Here is a 24,325-nt window from a genome sequence, read left to right on the forward strand (position 1 = left end):
AACAAAGGAGGTAACTATGCTCAGTAGGAAATGTTCTCATTCCCTTACTCATGTAACTGTAACCCCTCTGTACAGTATTTTTACAATAAAAAACATTAAAGGGGTCTATAGTGCTTTTAGTTTGATGAGTCCCTGTCTGGTTTTGGCGTGAGGGTTATGCTGGCTTCATAGCATGAGTTCGGTAGTGAATATTCACTTTCAATTTCTTTGAAGAGTGAGTTCTTTTTTGAAGGCATTATAGAATTTAGCTGTGAATCCATCTTGTCTTGGGCTGAGTGTTAGCTTACGGCTGGTTCTATTTCATTATTTGATATGGGAATGTTTAGTTGGTTTAAATCTTCTTGGTTTCGTTTGTCTATATCAGTGTTTGCTAGAAATTCCTCCGTTTCTTCCAGATTCTCCAATTTGTCAGTACAAGTTTACAATGTATTCCTGAATAAAGTTCTGAATCTTCTTGCTTTTGTCATGATGTTTCCATTCTCATCTCTGATTTGAGTGTGTTCTGTATTTTTATGGTCAGATTTGCTAAGGTCTCTCAATTGTGAATTTTTTCAAACAACTGTTTTGTTAATTCTTTCTATTTTTTTGGACTTAAATTCATTTAAATCTAATGGAATTTTATTTTTTCTGTCTACTCTATTTGGATATGGCTCATTGCTCTTTTCAAGGAGCTTAAGGTACATCACTAATTGTTGGTTTGATATTTCCATAATTTGTTGATGTAGGCACTCAGCTATAAATTTCCCTCTGAGCACAGCCTTTCCAGTGTCCCAGAGGAGCTAGTATTTTGTGTGCTACTTTTGTTAAGTACCCTAATTTCCATCCTGATCTCTTCAATGACTAAGTGGTGATTCAATAATGTGTTCTTCATTCTCCATGTTTTATAGGATTTTCTATGGTGGCTTTTGTGTTGAACTCTAATTTTATTTCCTTGTGGTCTGAGAGGATACAGGGAGTAATTTTAGTATTTCTGAATTTGCAAAGATTTGTTTTTATACTTGTGTTGTTGGGTGGAATTTCTGTAGATGTCTGTTAAGTCTATTTGGTCTCTGTAATTCTTTATGAAATTTCTCTAGTGAGTTTTTCTCGTGTTGATCTATGCAGAGGGGACAGTGGTATATTTAAGTCAACAATGATCAACGTGTTTGGATCTATGTATGTTTTTAGGGTAAGTGGTTTTTGTTTAATGAAGTTGGGTGCTCCAGAATTTATATCCTCCAGTAGGAGAGATGCCCTTATTAGTATATAATGACCTTTTTTGTTTCTTCTCACATTTTAATTTGATGTCTATTTTATCTAATATTAGTATTGCATTTCCAGCCTATTTATGGGTGCCATTTGCTTGATAGATTTTATTCCTGCTTTTCACTTTCAGAATATGTTTGTTTTGTGGGGAAGGGTGTGTCTCTTGAGAACAGCAGAAAGACAGATTTTGCCTTTTGATCCATCTAGTCAATCTATGTCACTATTATTGGGAGTTAGGACTGAGAAGTGTTTGGTAGTTCCTGACATTTAATCCACCTTATTAGGGCCTGTGCTGCCTCAATTCTTACCATAATAATCTGATTCTCTGTTTAGAAGCCATTTCTCTACCAATAACATTTTCTTGTTAGTTTTCTATGTGTAGAACATCTTTGACTATTTTCTGTAATGCTGGTTTGGTGCAGATATATTGTTTCAATTTTTCCATCTGTGGAAGTTTTTCATTTGTCCCTAATTTATAAATGAGAGTCTAGCTGGGTACACTGTTCTTGGTTGGTAGTTCCATGTTGTTAAGGTGTGGCATACCTCATTCCAGGCTGTCTTTGCTTTTGTTGCCTCTGTTGAGAAATCTGTAGTTATTCTGATTGGTTTTCTTTTATAGGTTTTTGTCTTTTCTCCCTGATGACTTTAAGGATCCTTTCATTGGTCTCTATTGATCCTGCAGATTACAGTGTGGTGGTGGGATGTCCTGTTCTGGGCTGGTCTGGTCAGTTTGGGGTTCTAAAGGCTTCTTGTGTTTGGAAGGGACTATCATTTTAGATGTTTGGAAGTTCTCTCCAAGGATTTTGTTAGATTTTCTTTTCCATTATCTTCCTTCTCTCTTCACCCTCTTTAATATCAATTAGCCTTATATTAGGTCTTCTGATTGGGTCTTTTTGCTCCTTTAAGGATCTGTCTTCTTCCTTGCAATTATTTTGCATAATTTTCTGTTCTTTAGACTATCTTCCATAGATTCTGTTTTCTGCATAATATAAACGGTCTAGACTTTCTACTTTATTATTTTCTTTCCTTTCTTTCTAATTTGATGGCTTCAATTTCTTTTTGGAAGATTTGTTTTAGACCTTGTATGAGCTTCTTTTTTTTTTTTCCAGTAGTGGGGCCTGAACTCTGGGCCTGGGAGCTGTCCCTCAGCTCTTCAGCTCAAGGCTAGTACTCAACCACTTGAGCCACAGTGCCACTTCTGGCTTTTTCTGCTTATGTGGTGCTGAGGAATTGATCCCAGGGCTTCATGCATGCAAGGCAAGCACTCTATCACTGAGCCTCCTTCCCAGCCCTTGTATGAGCTTCTTTACATCCTTGGTTTTGCATTCAGAGTTCTCTCTCAAATCCTTTAGCTGAGTGGCCAAATTTTCATTAGGCTCCCTCTTAGGTTGAAAAATTTTCAGCCTTTTATTTGTGGATTCCATGAATTCCTCTGTTAATCTTTGGTTAGCCTCATAGTGTTCATGCATAGCCGTGTGCATGATCTTTTCATTCAACATTTTTACCAACATTGTTTTTATAGCATTTTGTAAACTATCCTCTAGTTCTTTCAATAACTATTCTTTTACCTCTTTATTTTGAGTGGGAGTCGGTTTTATTGACTTACCATGTTTCTTTTGTTTCTTTGGTTTGTTCTGCCCATTTCAAAATGAAAGCAAATCCAATACCACAACAAAACACAGTTTTAAGACAGCAACCAACCCACTACCCATAGAAGGAGTTTGGATTGTAGTTTGCTGCCTCAGAGGGGAGCTGTGACTCAGGAGAAAGCCCTAGTAGCAATGTAAGGTATAGGAAGAGTCTGCCCGTCTTTGCCCTTTTCAGATATGATCTCTCCCTTTCAGGTGGGAATCAAGTCAGGGAATTTTGGTTAACCATAGAGAGACGTGTCCAAGGAAGGCATCACAGCTTCAAGAGCTGCTGTTGAACTGATCAGCTGTGACCTGCTGAGGGGCCTCTGTGTCTAAATTGGCGTTCTCACACTCCACTTCCTGGCTGTGTTGTGGCTACAGTAGCAGCGTTGGTGTGGGGAGCAGCAGTGTGGGTGGGAGCAGCAGCAGAAGTAGAATTGGAGGCCGTGGTGGGGTTGGAAGCCCCATCATAGGCAGCAGGAACAGTTTTGGTGTGCGGGCCGATGCAGCGGCAACAGATCCTCAGTGCAGGTTCCCTTGCTGATTCTGGGATCTTCCATGACCACCCTCCTTGGTTCTCATAGTTCCCTTAGTGCTCCATGATTTCTTCAGTATTAGATTGATCTTCTGTTTAAAGCTTGATTGATAGTGTTTCAGTCGTGTCCTCCTGGGTTTCCCTGTACTGTGTAAATGGCCTGTGGAACTGCTTAACCACAGCTGCAGCTACACAGCAGGAGTTCACTAATTTCATTTTGGAGAAATTTCTGCTTTATTAAGATAAGTCTTTATCTGTTTAAAGTTTGATTGGTACAAATCTGTTGAGGAAAAGTGTATCCTGGGACCCTAGATCTCTGTTTGGTCAGAGACATCAAAGGAGTTTACCTGTGGCAGTACCGCCATCTTCCAGGAAGTCTTCCTATTTATGATTTTTCTTTGCTTTAGGTGTAGAAAGGTCACACAGTATTGAGACTGAAAAGGGGGTCCCAAGTAAACTTTTCAGAAATAAGATTGTTTTTTCTTGAATGAAAGGCAAATCCATCTCTAGCACAATGATATGTAAGACTATCTTGAATAGAATAATAAATTGTAAAAAGCAAAAAAAGGCAGAAGAAGAAAAGCATGAAATGGACTGATTTCCTCCTGCCTTTTTCTACCTTTCATGACTTCTTAGAGTCTTCTTGGTAAGCGTGAGTTTTAAAAACATATAGATTTGAATATGCATATTTATTCAGCTACTTTTTTGTTATCACTTTGGACACAGTTATTTAATCTCGTTTAACCTCAGTTTTTCATAGTCAAGTGAGGAAAATGGTCAATAAGCTACACCTCCAATACCAAGTTTTTGCTGGTTATATGAAGATAAGAATCTTGCAGACATTTCTGCCTGGTCTGGCTTTAACCATAAACCATGAATCTCAAATCTCAGCTTCCTCAGTAGCTTAGTGTTATAGGCATGGTACACCTGTGTCTGGCTTATGTCCTAAGTCTTTAAATTTTTATACGTCATCTTTTTTATCTTCTTTACCCTCAAACCCTTAAATCAATCTAATTGCTTGAGGACTTAAATTCTTTCAAAACTTGTCTACCCATAGTTTACCCAATTTAAAAAGCCAAAAAACTATTTAGGAAAAGTAGATTCATTGACTCATAAAAGCTGTTGAAATTGAGGTGGAAGAAAGATTAAGGGAGAATGATAGAGGACTTGAGGGCAATGCAAGAATATATTGTATTCAAATATGGAAATATAACAATGAAACCTTTGCAGAACTAATGTATGCTAATAAAAATCTTTTCAAAAGTAAACAAATCCATATTGCTAGGCTCAAAGAATCTGAAGACAAATTTCTGATAGGAAAGAATAACTATGGGTAACTAAATAATTAAGCTAAAGAAGAAGAAGAAAAAAGAATGAGGTAAAATGTAATTCTGCACATAATTTATATAAAAAATACTGTGCCCTACTGTACAGTAGGGTAATGAGTGCATTTCCTATAGAGCATTGTTACCTCCTCCTTTGTTTTCCCCAATATCCCTTCCCTCCATACTTCCTCAACTGCTCCCTCTCTACCCTCCCCCTACAAATTGTAACGTTCGTTTTCAACATGGTGTCTTGTACATCTCACTGTTACAATGGATCAACATGTATCCTTATTTAAGCATTTTGTTATATCCCTTCCCCTCCCTAAATTATAAAAATGTATATATAAGATGCAAGATTACCGGGATCAGATACAGTGAAAACAGGGATTACACCATGGGGAAAGAACACACAAAAGAAAAAAAAAAGAATCACATAGTACATTATAAGTACATTAAAAACAATAGCAAGCAAGAAAAACAAAACAACAGCACTTCTTTCCCTGTCTTGGAGTTCATTTTACTTAACATCATCTTATATGGTTATATATACATAGCTTTTGATCTTTTCTGCTTGTCCTAGGCATGTACTAGTTATTGCAAATAAGGGAAACCATGGGACCTATGTTTCTTTGGGCCTAGCTTACTTCACTTAGCTTAATTTTTCCAAGCTTTTCAATTTCCTAACAAATGGGGAGATGTTGTTCTTTCTGATGGAGGCATAAAATTCATTAATACATATATATATATATATATATATATATATATATATATATATATATATATATACACACACATATCACATTTTCTTGGTCCATTCAGCTACTGAGGGTAATTTGGGTTGGTTCCATATCTTAGCTATGGTGAATAATGCTGTGATACACATAGTTGTGCTGGTAGCTTTAGTATGGCCTTGTTTGTGATAATTTGGGTAAATGCCCAGAAGTGAGATTGCTGGGTCATAGGGGAGCTTTATGTGGAGTCTTTTCAGGAACCTCCATACTGCTTTCCAAAGTGGTTGAACAAGTTTATACTCCCATCAACAATGCAGTACGGTTCCCTTCTGTCCACATCCCCTCCAGCATCTGTTGCTATTAGAGTTCTTGATTATAGCCATTCTAACTAGGGTGAGGTGGAATCTCAATGTTATCTTGATTTGCATTTCTTTTATGGCTAGAGAAGATGAGCATTTCTTCATGTGTCTAACTACCATTATCATTTCCTCTTCAGAGAAGTTTCTCTTTAAGTCTTTTGCCCATTTATTTATTGGGCAGCTGTTTCTTTTAGGATGTGTTGTTGGAGGATTTGGTTTTTTTGATTTTTAAGTATATTTTAGACATGAGAACTTTGTCCATTTTATGGCTTGTGAAGATGTTGCAGTCTGTGAGCTTTCTATTTATCTTACTAGCTATGTCCTTTGCCTTGCAGATGCTCTGCAGTTTCATCCAATACCATTTGTCCAATCTTTTTTTGATTTCTTGTGTTTCTGGGTCTCTCTTAAGAAAAGTTTGGCCTGTTCTAAGGAGCCCTAGAGTTTCTCCTATTCCTTCCTGTAATATTTTCAGTGTCTGCTTTTATTTCGAGGTCTTTGATCCATTTGGAGTTGATTCTGGTGCAGGGTGATATGTAAGGATCTGGTTTTAATTTTCTACGTGTTTAACCAATTTTGCCAGCCCCATTTACTGAAAAGGCTGTCTGTTTTCCATTCTATTTTTTTTAGCTTCGTCATCTAAGATTAGGTGACTGTAGGTCTGTGGTTTCATTCTGGGTCCTATTCCATTGATCTTCAGGTCTCTTCTTGCGCTAGTACCAGGCTTTTATTACTATACATTCGTAGTAGAGTTTGATTTGATATTGATATTCCTCTAGCACTGTAATTTTTGCTAAGGATTGTTTTTGCTGTGGGGGTCTATTACTGTTCCATATGAATTTTTGGATTGCTTCTTTTATTTCATTGAAGAATGAGGTTGGGATAATGATAGGTAACACACTGAATTTGTAGATAGCCTTTGGAAGTATTGCCTCTTTCATGATGTTAATCCTCCCAATCCAAGAGCATGGGAAGTTTTCCCACTTCCTTAGTTCTGATTTAATTTCCTTTTTTTAGGTTTTTAATGTTTTTGTCATAGAGGTCCTTCACCTGTTTAGGTAAGTTAACTCCTAGGTATTTTGTGGAGCTATTACAAAAGGATTTGCTTTCTGAATTTCAGCTGCACTCCTCTCATTATTGGCACACAAGAAAGCCGTTGCTTTCTGAGGGTTAATTTTATATCCTGCTACTTTGCCAAAGTTTTGGATCAGCTCAAGTAACTTGACAGAGGAGTCAATGGGGTTCTTGAAGTACAAGATCGTGGCATCTGCAAAGAGGAAGAATTTTACTTCTTCTTTCCCTATTTGGATCCCCTTTATGTTTGCGTCTTGTCTTATTGCTGTAGCTAGGCATTCTAATACTAAATTGAAGAGGAGTGGAGAGAGCAGACATCTTTGTCTCGTTCCTGAATTTAGAGGAAATGGCTTTATCTTTTCACCATTAAGTATAACACTGGCTTTAAGTTTGTCATACACAGCCTTTATTATATTGAGGAATGTTTCATGGATCCCTAGTTTTTCCAGAGCTTTCATCATAAAGCAGTGTTGGATTTTGTCAAATGCTTTTCCTGCATCTATTGAGATAATCATGTGGTTCTTCTCCTTGCTCTTGTTGATGTGGTGAATTATATTGATTTGCGTATGTTAAACCAGCTTTGCATCCCTGAAATAAATCCTGTTTGATAGTGATGCATGATTTTTTTGATGAGTTGTTGAAGTCAATTGGCCAAAATTTGAGAAGTTTTGCATCAATGTTCATCAAGGAAATGGATTTATAATTATCATTTTTTTAATGAGTCCTTACTTGGTTTTAGGGTGAGGGTTATGGTGGCTTCATAGAAAGTTTGGTAGTGAACTTTCTCTTTTAATTTCATTGAAGAGTTGGAGGAGTATTGGTGTGAGTTCTGCTTTGAAGGCCTTGTAGAATCAGCTGTAAATCCATCTGGTCCTGGGCTTTTCTTGGGTGGGAGGACTCTTATAGCTGCTTCTATTTCGATGCTTGATATGGATCTGTTAAGTTGGTTTAAATCATCTTGGTTTAGTATGTGCATGTCAACATTTGCTACAAGTTCGTCCATATCTTTCAGATTCTCAAACTTATATTAGCATAAAGGTATGAGACATATCCCCTTATAATATTCTGAATTTTGATTGTTTCTGTAGAGATGTTTCCATTCTTAAATCTGAATTTATTTATTTGGGTGTGTTCTGATTTTTTTTTTCTCATAAGATTTGCTAAGGGTCTGTCAATTTTGTTAATTTTTTTCAAAGCACCAACTCTTTGTTTTGTTGATACTTTCTATAGCTTTTTTGAACTCTGATTCATTTAATTCTGATATAATTTTAATTGTTTCTGTCTATTGGATTGGGGTTAAGCTTTTTGCTCCTTTTCAAGGAGCTTTAGGTGCATCATTAATTTATTGTTTTGAGAGCTCTACAATTTGTTAATGTAGGAACTCAGAGCTATAAACTTGCCTCTGAGTACTGCCTTTGCTGTGTCCCAGAGTAGCTGATAATTTGTGTGTTAATTTTTGTTAAATATTATGAACATTTGAATTTCCTTTTGAATCTCCTCCATGACCCACTGGTGGTTCAACAGTGTGTTGTTCAGCATCCATGTGTTACTGGATTTCCGTTGATGGCTTTTGGTGTTGAATTCCAATTTTATTCCCTTGTGCTCTGATAGAATGCAGGGCATAATTTCAATGATTCTGAATTTGGACAAATATGCTTTGTGACCTAAAATGTGGTCTATTTTGGAAAATGTTCCATGTACTGCTGAGAACATGTATTCTGATGCTGCTGGGTGAAATATTTGGCAGATATCTGTTAAGTCTAATTGATCAATGCAGTTGTTTAGGTCTGAGGTTTCTCTGTCTAGATTTTTCCTGGTTGATCTATCCAACGGGTATAGTGGTGTGTTAAAGTCCCCAAGAGTCAATGTCTTTGAATCAATATGTGATTTTAGAGAAAGTAGTGCTTCTTGGGTAAATTTGAGTGCTCTATTATTTGGTGAATAGATACTTAGAATTGTAATATTCTCCTGAAGGAGAGATCCCTTAATTATCACGTCATGACCTTATTTTCTCTTCTCACTAATTTTAATTTCAAGTCTACTTTATCTGATATTAGGTTGGCAATTCTTGCCTGTTTATGGGGGACATTTGCTTCGTTTATTTTATTCCAGCCTTTCACTTTCAGAAATTGTTGGTTTTTGTGGGCAAGGTGTGTCTTTTCAAGGCAATAGATAGAAGGATCTTGCTTTTTGATACAATTAGACACTCTATGTCGCTTAATTGGAGATTTAAGTCCATTAATATTGAGAGTTAGGACTTGTGTTTGGTAGTTCCTACCATGTTATCCACCTTCTTGGGGGCTGTGTCAATTGGGATCTTCCTATGCTTCTTGGATTCTCGGTTTGTGGGGTGTTTCTTGGCCTTTATTGTGCTCTTGTTGGTTTTCTATATGTAGGACATTTTTAAGCATCTTTTGTAGGGTTGGCTTGGTGGAGATATATTGTTTAATTTTTCTTTGTTCTGGAAGTTTTTATTTGACCTTCAGTTATAAAGGAGTGTTTTGTTGGGTACAGTATTCTTGGTTGATAGTTGTTTTTCTTTAGGACATGGCATACATCATTCCAGGCTCTTCTTGATTTAATTGTCTCTGCTAAGAAATCTGAAGTTATTCTAATTGGTTTCTCTTTATAAGTGATTGATCTTTTCTCCTTGACAGGTTTAAGGATCCTTTCCTTGGTCTGAATTGATCCTGTGTGGATTATAATGTGACTTTGGGATGTCCTATACTGGTCTGGTCTATTTGGGGTTCCAAAAGCTTCTTGTATCTGAATAGGCCTATCTTTTTGCTTCTTTGGGAAGTTCTCTTCTAGGATCCTGTTAAATAAATTTCCTGGACCATTAACTTCTGTGTTAGGTGCTCATCTACACCTATTATCCACAAATCAGGTCGTCTGATGGTATCTTCTAGATGTTGGATTGATCTATTGTATTTATTGGATTTGTCTTGACTATTTGTCTGTTCTTTCTTTATAACATCTAAGCTGTCTTCAATGCCAGAGATTTGGTCTTCTGCATGGTCTAACCTACTGTCAAGATTTTCTGCTTTTTTAAAATTTCTTTTCTTTCTAATTGGTCAGATTTGATGGCTTCAAATTCTTTGTTGGAGCTTTGTTTTAGATCTTTATGGATCTTTTTAGATCTTTACCTCCTTAATTTGGTTTCCAGTGTTCATTCTCAAATCCCTTATTTGATTGGTTATGGTTTCATTGGACTCTCTTTCCTTCTGTTGGGCTTCATTCAGCACTGCCTTTGTTTCTTCCTGCTGTCTGTGTATTTCATGAATGCCTTTATTATTCTTTGTCTTTTCTCATCCTGCTTGCACAATTCCTCTATCAATCTTAGATTAGCCTCATCATGCTCGCTTATTCTTGTATCAATCTTTGGTTGGTATCATCATGCTTGCAATATTGCTCTATCAATTTTAGGTTAGCCTCATCACACTCAGAATATTCCTGTATTAATCTTGGTTAGCCTCATCACACTCATGCAATTCCCTATCATGCTCACAATGAGACCTTTGCAGGATTTCAAACTTTTCATTCAGCATGTTTATCAGTAGTGTTTGTAGAGCATTTTGAGAACTCTCCTCTGGGTTATTCACTGACTACTCTGTTGCCTGATTGTCATGAGTGGGAGTTGAAATACCTGGACTTGCCATTTTTCTTGTGTTTCTGCTTGTTTTGCCCATTTGAGTATGATAGCCAAACTGATTCTGAGCCCTGTAGTTGCACAGATTGTTTGATCCAGTCAAAATTGGTAGAGATACAATCTAGTTCAACAGGTACAATCTAGTTCAATAAGAAAGAGCTAGGGATCAATGGACTGAAAAAAAAATCAAGTAAGGGTTCAGCAGACCCGCAATTAAGAGGTTTAGGGAGAATCGTGAGGAGAAAATAAGATTGGAGGAACATATGAAGGCAAAGTGAGAGGGAGATTCAGAAAAAGGGCAGGGATAGCAGGAAAGTTGAAGAGAGATAAAGAAAAAGGAAAGAAAAATAAAAAATTAAAATGAAGCAAAAGATTATATAAGTATAAAGAAATAATCCTACAATTAATGGAGTTAAGGCTGGGAGTTTGTGAATTGATTAATCAATATCTGAATTAAGTATGCATACAATGAAGGATAAGGTCTAATAATCAAAGACAGGTATATATCTGGGGATGAGCAGTACAACAATTAAGTAATGCAAAACCACAATAACAACAAAAAACCTAAAAGGACCAAATGGGAGAAGAGTATTAAGAGAATATAAAAAAAGGAACAACAACAACAACAAAAACAAAACAGAAACAAAAAACAAACCTAAAATTTAAATGAGAAAAATAGATAACAGTTAAAAAATAGGTTGAAACAAGTTCTTCTAAAATAAATAAATAAATAAAATAAAAAAATTGGGGGGAGGGAGTAGCAGGGGAGGTTCTTGTGTCTCCCTTGTGTCCATAGCCAGTCTCTTGGTGATGGAGTCTCTGGTTTCTTGTGTTTGGTTGTCCTGTGGCTTGGTCTTTTAAATTAGATTGTTTGAGCAGGTTGAAGGAAGCTCTGTCTCACCAGGGAGTTTATGTCCCTCCTCCCAGGTTACTTCAGTAGGAAAGTGATCTACTTTGAGTATCACAAAAGAGCGAGGTGGTGTTTCCTTTAGCTTGGAGTTGCTGTGAAGGTTGCTAGTTTGTATGTTAGGCTGTGTCCTGTCAGCTTTACCCTGATGGGCTAGCTCCTGAAAGACTCAAATCATTCCAGCCTGGATCTAATCTCAGGATTTATATGTACGAAGTTTCTAATTGCTCAAGGACTGGAGTTGTTTCCTGTGCATCAGCAGTGTTGGGTAACCTCTGGCTCTGTTTACCCACTAAAGGGAGTCTGCCCTGCCCATGCAGAGCTGCCTCTGCTTGGGAGGGGGAACTCCACCCAGGGGTGGAACTGAGCCTTGCAGCAGGTCAAATAGAGCTAACTGCTCTTGCCTGTTCTGTGTCAGTATCAAAGATGGAGTTTTTTCCAGTGGTGGGGGAGAGGCTACCTTCACACTGCTGCTCCATGAGAAGTAGTTGAGGTGTCTTGCGGTACTCATGTCGTGTCATCCACGTCCACAGTCTGGGACTGTCTGTGGCTGGCCCAATGAAGATTTCCATTCCTTGTCAGTTCTTCCTGGTGGTGAGTAGAATCCACTCAGGTGCCTTTGTCCCTGGCTCTCTCTGCCAAATATGGTGGCCAGCGGCAGCTGCGGTGGCCCTGAACTGGGGTTGCTTGAATCTGTGTCCTTAACTAAGCTGCCTGAGTTTTCCCTCTCTGGCCAAACTCTCTTTACAATGATAACACACTTGGTGTGTCTCTCTAGCTTTAGATTTTCCACTTGAATACTAATACTGGTCTCTACGGGAGAGCGTGCTTAGCTCCCAGCCTCTCCTCTGTTATCTTCCATTTCCCTGTATTTGGCATTCTGAACTTGGATTATCTCATTGCAAATGATAATCTCCAGTTCTATATATTTCCATGTGGTTATAACAAATTATCATCTCTTTTTATTTTACTTCCTTTGGAAGAGCAACAATTTGGGCTATTTGATTTGGAGATGAACAAGTTAACAGTCACAATTTCTAAAGTACTTTTTCTTGATATGATTTTCACTAGTGACAATTAGATGCCTGTCAATAAGTGACAGTGAGAAACCAAAGGAGCTTATCTTTTTAAGACAATTACCAATTCCTTGTGAATAATGATCATAACTTGCAATTTTATTTTTACATAATATAATGCATTATAGTCTTTGGCAAATATTTTTTGAATAGAAGAAATTAGGATCCAGAAAAGACTCAAAGAATGATTTAATTCAAGTTTCTCGTAGTGTAGTTCATGAATTTAACAAATAGTTATAAATATCTACTGTATTCCAAGTAGAATTTCACAAGAAGACTTTCACAGGAATTTCACCAGGAAGGAATATTGTGGGAGGGGATTTAATAATGCAGAACTCAAAAAGATAAATTGGCTTGCCTAAAATTATGAGGCCTAGGATATATCTGGTCATCAGCACTCTTTTACTGAAAAAAATATCTTTATTGAATCTGTATCAATAAATCTATTTCACTCTGGATCCTGGGACTTGCTTTTTCCTTATTTCTAAACATTTATTTCTTCCTCCATTTCTAACAACAAGAAGAAATAATACAACTATTAATGTTAGGTACTTCAATAGCTCTTACTATGTGAAATTAAGAATTCATTCTTAAAGTAAGCATTCCCTTTATTCATTACATATTACTTTCCAGCATTTGGCTCCATATATATTTTCACCTCTGAGTCATTATCTTTGTAATCAAGTTTCTTTACACCTGACTCATTGCCTCATTTTGAGATCAGTTATTTCTAAAAATAACTCTGTTCATGTTATAGATAATATTTTTACCTATAGCAAATACTACTTAATTGTGAGAACTTTAAAAATACAAGTTATATAAAGGAAAAATAAGAATCACATAATATTGCACAAATAATCACCGCATTTTAATATATAACTCTCATATGTATGCATGTATATGCATATATACTATTTAAAATGGATTAATATTATTATAATTTTATTTAATTCTGAAATCTATTTTCTCTTCAATAACAATAAGAAATTAATATCTATTCACACCAATAATTATTATTCATATTATGTTTTATGGTGCCAATATTCCATTCCATCACAGCGTCTCTTTATCTCATATAACTGCTGCATAGAAGACATTGGGCTTTAATATAAGTTCTAGAATAAAAATAGTTCCAGGGAATGGTCTATACATAATCATAAAAGCTGAGCTTGTAATTCCATTAAGGAAAATATGTGTTTTGAGAAAATAATAATTACCTCTGGAGTAGACTGCTTCCTTTCTGAGATCATGGGTTAGAAGCAAATTTGTCATAAAAATATTTTAAAACTTCATTGTATTAGAGATTATAGCAAGAATATAAGCAAACAGAAATAACAAGACACAAGGAAGTGAGAATGAAGTGAGGTAGAGTGGGAGAAGACTTGAGTCTCTAGAAGAATATATCCAGAGACAATATGACAGCAGTTGGGAAATTGACAATACCCAGTACTTAGTTATTGTTGTACCTATAATACAAAACATCCTCTAAACGCCAGTAAAATCTTATACACCTATAATAATACTCATTCAATTTATGAGACATACATTCGTACAGATCTAAAGGGAGGTTTTATTTTGTCCCACACTAGTTCTGTTGATTCTTTGTGGAGATTGAAGCATTGCATCGGGAGACTGGTCTGGGAATAGAAGCCAATGATACTAATCTCAGTAATGCTGAGAAAAACGATTTTGATCTGGCTTAAAACAAACGTTCTGAAACAAAATCTTGTTTTCTTCTGTAAGTACAGTAAGGAAATGCTTTTAGAAGGCTAGAAGGTAGAGGAAAGCTGAAATCAATCTTACCTAAAATAAGTTCTATAATAGAATCATAGCCAATATTATTTTGGGCTCTAGTATGAATTGGGGTTTACATATAAAGATTCTGCCATGGTAACTTTCAATTATACTTTGATCCAAAAGTTGAAGAAGGAAAATGTGACTGTAAGAGACATATTTTTCCTGTAAGATTCCTATTATCTTTTTTTATAACAGCTTTGTCAGTAATTTTTCTATGGAACTTAAAGGACCAAAAAACAGCAAGGTTCATCAATACAGTATAAATATAAATGGTACCTTCTGCTCTTGATCTTTGTCAAAAGACTCCTTGTTTCTTTTCTCCTGTGCTGTTTTGTTGAGAGCTATACAAACGGTCTCTTTGTCTTTGTCTTTAATAGTAGTACACCTTGTATTCCAGTAAAATGGTAAATACTTATTTTGCTTGTCATTATATGCATATTGTAGGTAATAAAGTATAGTACCATCACCTTCTATATTCTTATTTCAAATCTGCACTATCTCTTCTTTCTCTTCTTCACAAATTAAGACTTACATTTTCCCTATTATCCTAGGTGTACACACATACAGTAATGTTGTATTCCATGCGCTTCTTTGGTAAGGACATGAATTCAGAGTCTTCTCTCAAATGAAAAGCATTGTCAGAGGACCAGGAAACCCTGATATTGCCTAAAATTTTTAGGCATTCTTAGAAATATCTACCCATGTTTAAAATAGATGCAATGGATCTTGCAATTTAAATACACTTATTTTGTGAGCCTTATTTATTAGATGCCTGAAATTGCGTACCCAATGTACTCTCTGTGTATGTGTGTTCATTTTTTGAGTTTTATCCTGGTTCATTTGCCATTTGCTTTTAAAATAAGAATAGAAAATAAATCAAGACAGCTGCCCCAAGTTGACATTACTGTCCTAATATTATATTGCTCTTGAACTTTTCCAGAATGTTTGTATTCTTTAACTTTTTATCCAAGAAAGCCAGAAAGATATGCTGAAATGTTTTCTTTTGTTTCTTAACTAGAATTTTAAAATTCAACAATGATCCCAAGATGTCCTCTTTCATTGCTTTCCACAATGACTCATGATAATAACTTCTCTTGAAGAGCACAGGGTCATCCCTACTGTTGCAAAACAGAATTACCTTTGCTAATTCAAAGACATTTTTAGTGACATAAAGATTTATTGTCCTAAACTATTTTTAACCTTTTGTTATTTGTTTGTTCTAAATATTAGCTGAGGTATATACTAGTATTCTGATTTCAGAACAAATTAACATTAGCTTTTTGTTCTAGGTTGGTAGAACAGATTGACTCCTTTTTCAACTTAATTCTGTAATCCTTCATAATATTTTGTCTTTTATATGGAGAATTTGAAAGAACTTGATTCAAATCAAATTTCTCCTGAAAATTAAGAATTAGATTTGTAATTTTTTCACCTTGAATATCATAGCTAATAAAAATTCCAAATCTGTAATTTTTAATTGGTAATGTGAAACTTGATGAGTTGCAGTTATAGAGTATTGGAAATGACACAACTGTATCTTCTTTCAGTAGCAGTACAGATAAAATAAATACATATGGTAGTATTTAATGTCATATGTTTGATTGAGTATGAGCCAAACTTAGGTTCTAATATCATCTTTGGTACACTGTTACTAGACAGTAAATAAACCTCTTTAAAGAAAGATTAGATCTTTCCTGATCATAAAAAGAAAATAATAATAATATACCTCATATAGGACTATTATAATTATTAAACAAATTGAGGCATACAAAGCACTCAGTACAAACTGGGATAAAAGTTTTCTCTCATTAGTACAATGTGCCCTTCTGTGGACTTAAATGAAGTAAATAGCTCCTGTTATCTGAAGAAGTTTTATTGCAAGATATGGTAAATAATAAGTATTGTGCAGACACTTGATAGGTTTCAGCCTTTGTGATAGTTACTTAGTATACATTAATTTAATTCATTCAGCAATCCTATTAGTTTGATACTATTCCTTCCACTTTACAAAGAAAATGAGAGGAGAATTGAAGTAGTGTATATGCTATCTCAAAGGCATTCATACACAAAGTTTAAAATCTAGATCTGTCTATAAACCAAAACCTATTTCCTTTTTTCTAAGCTACTTTTGTTTATTTACCTTGCTAATAGATAAATAATGTTTAACTATCAGAAAGTGGGACATTCTTCATCTATGGATATGTTTCCCAGTTTAACAAAGATAAGAATTTCCTTCTTAATATTGTTGCCTGGGTGATCAATATTTAATCTTCACCATTATATTTTTCTTACCACTACTATTCCAAATAATTATCAATTCATTTTAATAGTTAATTAGAATCATGAGAGTCTTCATGCCTGAAGTCATGTGTAGTTTGTGGGGGGTGGTTGGGTGTACAGTACTCTGGTATCGAGGGCTTGAACTCAGAACTTCTCACTTTCCTTTAGAGGGCTGAAGTCATGTGTAGTCTGTGGGGGGTGTTGGGTGAGTGTACAGTACTCTGGTATCGAGGGCTTGAACTTAGAACTTCCCACTTTCCTTCAGAGGGCAGAGCTTCTACCACTAGAGCTGCAACTCCACTTGCAAATTTTTTGGTGGTTAATTGCAGATAAGAGTCTCAGACTTGGCTACCCAGGTTGGCTTTGAATTGTCAACTCCAGATTTCATCATCCTGAGTACCTAGGATTATAGGCATGAGCCACTGTCCCTGAGCAAGTTTTACTTTGGTATCATTTATACAAAAAATTCCCCTATGTGTTCACAGTTGCCCCCAGTATTTTTTTTTATCAGTATGGGGTTTGAATTCAGAATCTCACAATTAATAGTTATGAATCATCATTGGCTTCGTACTTAAATAATATGTATGATTGTTGGTAATATTTGTAGAACAAATTTTCTTGTGTGTTTACAGTTGCCTCCAATATTGCTTGTTTCTCTGATTGTCAGCACTGGATTTGAATTCATACTTTCTAGGCTGGCAGTCAGTATTATTTTGTAAATGGCATATACAGTATAGGCACTTTTCAATTTCTTTTTTATACTTTTAACAATACAAATTGGATCAAGGATCTTTGTATAAGACCTAAAACTTTGAAACTACTACAGGGAAAAATATGGAAAACCCTGGGACACATTGGCATAGGCAGTTATTTTTTTGAATAGGACTCCAATGGCTCAGCAAATAAAAAGCACAGATTGACAAATGGGATTGCATCAAACCAAACAGTTCCTGAACAGCAAAGGAAATAGTCACTAGACTGGAGAGACAACCTACAGCAAGGAAAAAAATCTTTGCTGGCTATGTATCTGACAAATAATAACAAGAATATACAGGGAGCTCAAAAAAACTCTCAAGGAATCAGCAAGTCAGTTAATAAATAAGCAAATGAACTGAACAGACAATTCTCAAAAAAATTGCAAGTAGCCAATAAATACCTGAAAAATACTCAACATCCCTGGCCATCAAAATGACACCGAGGTTGAGTACCAATTGTTCATGCCTATAACTCTCACTACTTAGGAGGATGATATTTGAAGAACATGGTTTTAAGCCACCCACAGCAGATAAATTCTTGAGACTCTTATTTCTATTAACCAGCAAAAAAATGGAACTGGAGGCATGGCTCAAATGGTAGAGCAGTAACTATGAACAAAAAGTGTAGCAAGAACACAGGATTCTGAGTTCAAAGCCAAGTGTTGTTGGGTCTTCGTCTGTCCCACGAAAGACGGACGGGGTCCGAGGAAAGGTACGTGCGGCGCTTGCCGTTCCCCAGCCTCCCTCAGCCCAGGAGATGATCAGACACAGCGGGGAACCAAGTCAAGCCGGAAGAAAACTTGTTTATTAACACAGAGCAGCCCTTTTTAAAGCAAAAAGGAGCAGGTGGCATGGCAGGGGAGGAAGAGGAACCAATCACTGTCAAGGTCATACCCTATCATGCACCTAAGCTTCCACCGGCCGGTAATGTGCGGAATATAAGACAAATTGGGCTCTGCCCACTCTACTCTCTCTCAGCGCCATATTTGCTGCCCATGTGCTCTGCAGTAAGTCGGGCTCTGCCCACTCAACTCCCTCTCAGCACCATCTTTGCTGCCCATGTGTCCTGCAAAGTGTTAGCACACAAAGACACCAAGCTTTCAACTCAATTCAGTAAGAATGGTCATCATCAAAACCCCTCCCATGTTTTTTTAGAGACGGCACTGATACATAATTCATAAAAGGCTAGAACTGAGAAGTTTTGACAAGCTATCAATAAGAAGATAAGCAAAGAAAGCAAAAATGGTAGACTTTGCAAATAGTAGTAATATTATTGATACAGGAGAATTTACAAAAAAGACAGGCTACAATGTTGATAAATAACTATATGATTTTTCTCTGCTGGAGATATTGTTCCTCTTTTCAGTGGTAGTACACTTGTTTAGAATGCATGAGTCCCCAAGCCCATTCCCAGTTCTATTGACAAAGAGCAATGTACACACTACATAAAAAAACTCAAATCTCAAATATTTTTGTCTTTTCTCTATACCTTACTTCAGTCCTTTGCAACCCAAACTTTTCTTAAGCTTTTGAATTTATTTTATTTATCTGCTACATTCAGAGACCTACCAGTCTATAATTTTATATAAATACCATCATAATAAAGACTTGTCTTGCATTATTAACTCCAAAATAAGTTGGGCACTTTTCTATGGCAGTGTATTTTAGACTTACCTAACTTTGTTATAGCTACATGATGTGAATATATCACAATGAATTTACTTAAATAGTTATGGATGTTTATATTTCACTATGACAATCAACATTCCATTAAACATGCATTTAATTTCTAGCACATCATTAGCACATCAGATTATACCCATTCCTTTCTATATTTTAGCATGTCATTATATAGTTTTAGCATGCCATTCTATGTCTTCCTACATTTTTAACAAATCCTGCAGCAGCCCTTCCAAACGTTCCCATGTGAATTGATCAAAAATAAGATGATTGGCAGGGTTCTGGTGACCTGTAATCCTAGCTACTCAAGACTGAGATCTGAGGATTGCAGTTCAAAACCAGCTGGGCAGGAAATTCCATGAGACTCTTATTTCCAATAAAAAACTCACAAAACTGGAAGTGGTCTGAAGTGGTGAAGTGTTATCTTTGAGCTGAATTGCTGAAGGACAGTGCCTAGGCCCAGAGTTCAAGCCCTATGACCAACAAAAACAAAAACAAACAAACAAAACAAATTGATTGAAATAAATGACAAACTGCCCAAAGACAGAATGCTTGAAAATTACTATTTCTAATGATTTTCTGGTTTTACTTCTTTTGCTTGTATTTGTATACCATGGATAATGGGATTTTTCTAAAAGCTGAAAGAAAGTCATATTTCTTTAGTACCTTAGAAACTAACTCTCAATCTTCAATAAATCTCACTGTCCACAAATAGAACAATTTTTTATTGTCAAGATGATATACTGAGGGGTTACAGTTACATAAGTAAGGTAATAAGTAAGAGAATATTTTTGTCATTTTTAAAAATTTACTGATATTACATGGGGCTGGTCAGTTGGCTCAGTGGTAGAGTACTTGCCTTGCAAGAATGAGACCCTGGGTTCGATTCTTCAGTACCACATAAGCAGAAATAAGCCAGAAGTTGTGCTGTGGCTCAATTGGTAGGGCACTAGCCTTGAACTGAAGAGCTGAGGGACAGCACCCATACCAAGTTCAGCCTCCATGACCAACAAAAAAAAATGACTGATATTATAAAGGTGATGTACAAAGTGGTTACAGTTACATAAGTTAGATGAAGAGTATATTTCTTTTTGAATAACATTACTCAATCCCTTGCTCTCTCCTAGTTTTTCCCTCCTGTCCCCACCCACAAGTTGTATAGCTGATTTTCAACAGTGTCTTGTGAGTACCACTGCTGAATTTGTTCACACTTTTTGCCACTATGTGATAAATTTTTTAAAAAATAATATTTTTACAATCAGTTTATGATCAGATGACCTTTTTTCTAGTTTTATTTATACTTTCATTGTAAAATTGTCTTACATAAATACTTAAATATATAATTACACACATAAAGAGTGAAAGAAAGTCTTTATTGTACTCCTCTGTCTAACGCTATTCTTCTGGAATCTATTTATGATAGTTTGGTGTATAACTTTTAGAATGTTGACTTACAGAAGTAATTTGTCAAAAGCCATCTGTACAGGATATATACTCAGCATTATACATGTAATTTTAAATGTTTTAATATGCCATTTTATTGGTATTGGTGTAGAAAGATTTTTAAGTCAATCCCTAAACAATAGAAATCTAGTTTTGATTTTATATTGTTATCAAAATTTCTTTAATATATATCTGCATCTTCTGAAATAAAAAAAACAACTGAAATCCCCATGAGAATACTTAGCTTATTTCATTGTTAGATACTACCACTTTAAAGTCTCCAGTCTAATTTTTTTCCAATCACTTGCCTGGGTGAGATGGGAAAAGAGCAGTAATAGGTTTAGAGAAATGAAGAAACAATATCTTATAATCGGCAGAATACTAGGCAGTGATAAAGGAGCAACAGAAAGATGTATTATGGAAAAGATAACTTAGCAGATACCATAAATCATTGCCAGAGAATATTAACAAAAACTTATATTCCCAAGATATGTAGAAATATCAGAGAAACACATTTGATTCTCATGGTAACTTGCCTTTTAATCTAAACATACCTAGTCAATAAGTGGAGGTTAATTCTAGTTGGTGCCTAGACTTCAGTTAGAATTAAATAATATGCTTTAAAATTTGAAAATGACCTATTTAGGATAAAAATAAACAAGAATTGAGGGACCTGAGCTTTAGTTTTATATGTGGACATGAGACATGTTTACTTTATCTTCTTAACTTGCATATATTAAGCAGCATTTCAAATATTCGTGTAAGGAAAGAAGGAATGCAAGAAGGGAGAGAATGAGGGAAGGAAGTAACTTATGGCAAAAACCTATTTTGAATGGTGCTTTAGTTTAGCATAGGAAAGTAAAGGTCCAAATATAAAGATTTATTTAAGGATTTGGGGAAAGCCATGAAGTGGTAGGTACAACCAAAATTTATGAATGTAAGATGGTGTTCCTTGATAATATATCCCTCGTGGAATCTGAAAGATTGAATATTGACCTGAATCCATGTATTCATACATTTAATAAATATTTACTCAAATATTTAGTCACTATACATGTGGCATTCTTTAAATGCTGTGGAAAAGCACTTCATCTTGTCTTTAATAAATTTGTAATTTAGGCTTAAACATGCATGCCCAAATTTAAATGAGTAAAGGGAATAAAACAGTAGTTGGCCACAGTAGGAATAGAAATGAATATTTAAATAAGACAGGTTTAAATCCAAATCTATCTAACTGTGTGACTTTGACATGAAACTATTTTAAATCTCAGTTTCTTCATCCATTAAATGGTAACAGTATCTACGTTATAGGACTATAGCAACAAATGATACAATATATTTAAATTGTTATCATAGTGTTTAAAATTCTCTAAAGACAAAAGGAGCTCAGGGAATTAAGATCTACAGGCCACATATAGTCTCTGCCAGATACTATTCTTTTTCTTTTGTGCTAATATCAAGCATTAACTCAGGGTTTCATGCTCTGCCTCAACAATCTTACTCATGGCTGACACTCTATCATGTAAGCCCCACCTCCAGTCCAACATTTTTGCTGGTTAATTGGAGATGGAGTCATGTAGACTTTTTTGTCTTGGCTCAGATTTCAGTCTCCTGAATAGCTAGGATTACAAGTATGGGCCACTAGTTCCTAGTTCCATATATGGTTCATCTTTATTTTTAATGTTTTTTATAATAAAAAACCACTACTCTCAGTCTGTGTCTATTTTCTATCACTTTAAGAAATACCTGAGATAATCAACTTATAAAAAGAAAAGGTTTTTTTTTTGGCTCACAGTATTAGGGATTTTAGTCGATAGTGGTTGGCCCTGTTGCTTGTGGTCTTCTGATGAGTTATCATATTATGGGGGTGGGATTAGAGGTGAAGCAATCAGTCATCTCATGAACATGACACAAAAGAAAGAAAAAGGAAAAGAAAAGTTCTACAATACACTTTGAGCAGTTGTCATATAACCTGAAGCCTGCCCAATTGTCTTCAACTTTTACAATTTCCACTACTTCACAGTAACAAACTAGAGACTGAAACTTCCACACATAGACCTCTGGGGGACATTCCAAATCTGTACATTAGCAAACTGTACAAATACATACTTGTGTCTAGGCAAATTTGGACAGAGACATTAGTTTGCTGATGGGTAAAGATCTCTGCTGATGAGAAAAGTACTATAGAATCAATCTCAAGCCATATAGTAGGATTTTTGATAAAAGTATTTACTGAGCTTGGTCTTAAAGAATGGATGGAAAATAAATTAATTTTTTTCATGATATTTCCCATAGTAATTTTTCCTATTTTCTAACAATTTATTTTATACTTCATAAAGATCTAAAAGTGAGAATCTAGCATATTAGAAAGGACACAAATATAACAATTATTGCTAGTAAGTATCCCATAGTATTTTTTTTGTTTTAACAACTTTTGTCATACTTCATAAGGATCTAAAAGTCAGAATCCAGCACATTAAAAAGTATACAGATACAACAATAACTTCTAGCATATTGATAAATGTTATCAATGTTACCATGTAGGTTTTTTTTTTCTTTGTCAGTCATAAGGCTTGAACTCTGGACCTGGGTGCTGTCCCTCAGCTCTTCAGCTCAAGGCAAGCAATGGTAGAACCATTTGATCCACAGTGCCACTTCCGGTTTTCTGATGGTTAATTGGAGTTAAGTGTCTCACAGACTTTCCTTCCCAGGCTGGCTCCATGTGAACTTTTAAGTGACTTTATCAACTCATGTTTCTTACAGTAATATTATATGCATATGTACTGACAGAAGCTCTAGAACTTGCATTCTGTCTGTTCTGGTGGGCTCTGATTCTTTAGTAGTTTTAGGCAGATGAAATTAAAACTTTATCTTATTAAGAAAATGAGATTAACATAATTTCAACCATATGGATTTTGTATCAATATATCTTAAAGTAAATACTATGAGATATTTTTTTCATCTACAGATGCTATGATGTTTCTTCTACAGAGTTCTAACTGTTGTTGGAGCATGACACCACTTTATAATGTAAGCAGTAATCTCATACTCCTTTTCCAAAAATGAGGAAATTGAAATTTAAAGTGTTGAAATAACTCATCCAGGCTCACATAGATTGTCAAAATGGTAAACCCAGGATTAAACCTCAAGCCTGTCTGATCTAAAGCTTAAGTTTGAGCAATGTTACTTATTGCTTACAAAGAATTTATATTCTGGTTGAAAAGGTATGGGATATTCCATAGAAGTCATTATCACCAATGAAAAATGGCATTTATGAAATCAACAGAATAGTGTTACATGCTGTGAAAATTCAGACAAAATAAAGAGCATTTGGGATCTTGGGAGAAAACAGAGGAGGTAGTAGTGGTAAATTTATACTTAGTCCATAATATAATGATATAAATAGTAGAGTAAGAGTGGTATGGGGAAAATGCTAGATGATTTCAGACAATGCAGCAGAAAAGTTAATTCCTTCATAATTTATTTTTTGTCAAGACAATATACACTTAACAGTAAATTTTCAGGAAATAAAGAACCAAAGACAGAAAGTCTGAAGTAATATCTGAAATCAATTTCCAAATGGTAACAAAATGGCATGTTAAAGTATTGAATTCAAGAGTTAAATATGATGTCACTCCGATGCAATACTAGTCTTTCATACAATAGCAAAAGATTAGAATTATTAATGATGTAGTTTAAAAAGAAACATTGTATGAATACTGTCAACATTTAATAATATATTTCTAATTTAACATTTTCATCCTACAGAAACATTATGATTCTTATTCTGTTAATTTTATCAGAGACTTAAATGTTACCATATTTTAAATATCATTCTTAT

The 24,325-nt window shown here is 35.2% G+C and overlaps 1 long non-coding RNA gene across 1 annotated transcript; it reads left to right on the forward strand.

The window, feature by feature from the left end:
• Nucleotides 1-1,628: 1,628 nt before the first annotated feature.
• LOC122109923 lies at nucleotides 1,629-9,394 on the forward strand. The gene is made up of 3 exons (XR_006147778.1): nucleotides 1,629-1,698; nucleotides 2,963-2,964; nucleotides 9,366-9,394. It is a non-coding gene; the product is annotated as an uncharacterized LOC122109923 (long non-coding RNA).
• Nucleotides 9,395-24,325: the final 14,931 nt, after the last annotated feature.

Source organism: Dipodomys spectabilis, unplaced genomic scaffold (genome assembly GCF_019054845.1).
Source record: "Dipodomys spectabilis isolate Male_0828 unplaced genomic scaffold, ASM1905484v1 ptg000071l, whole genome shotgun sequence".
Classification (NCBI taxonomy): domain Eukaryota; kingdom Metazoa; phylum Chordata; class Mammalia; order Rodentia; family Heteromyidae; genus Dipodomys; species Dipodomys spectabilis.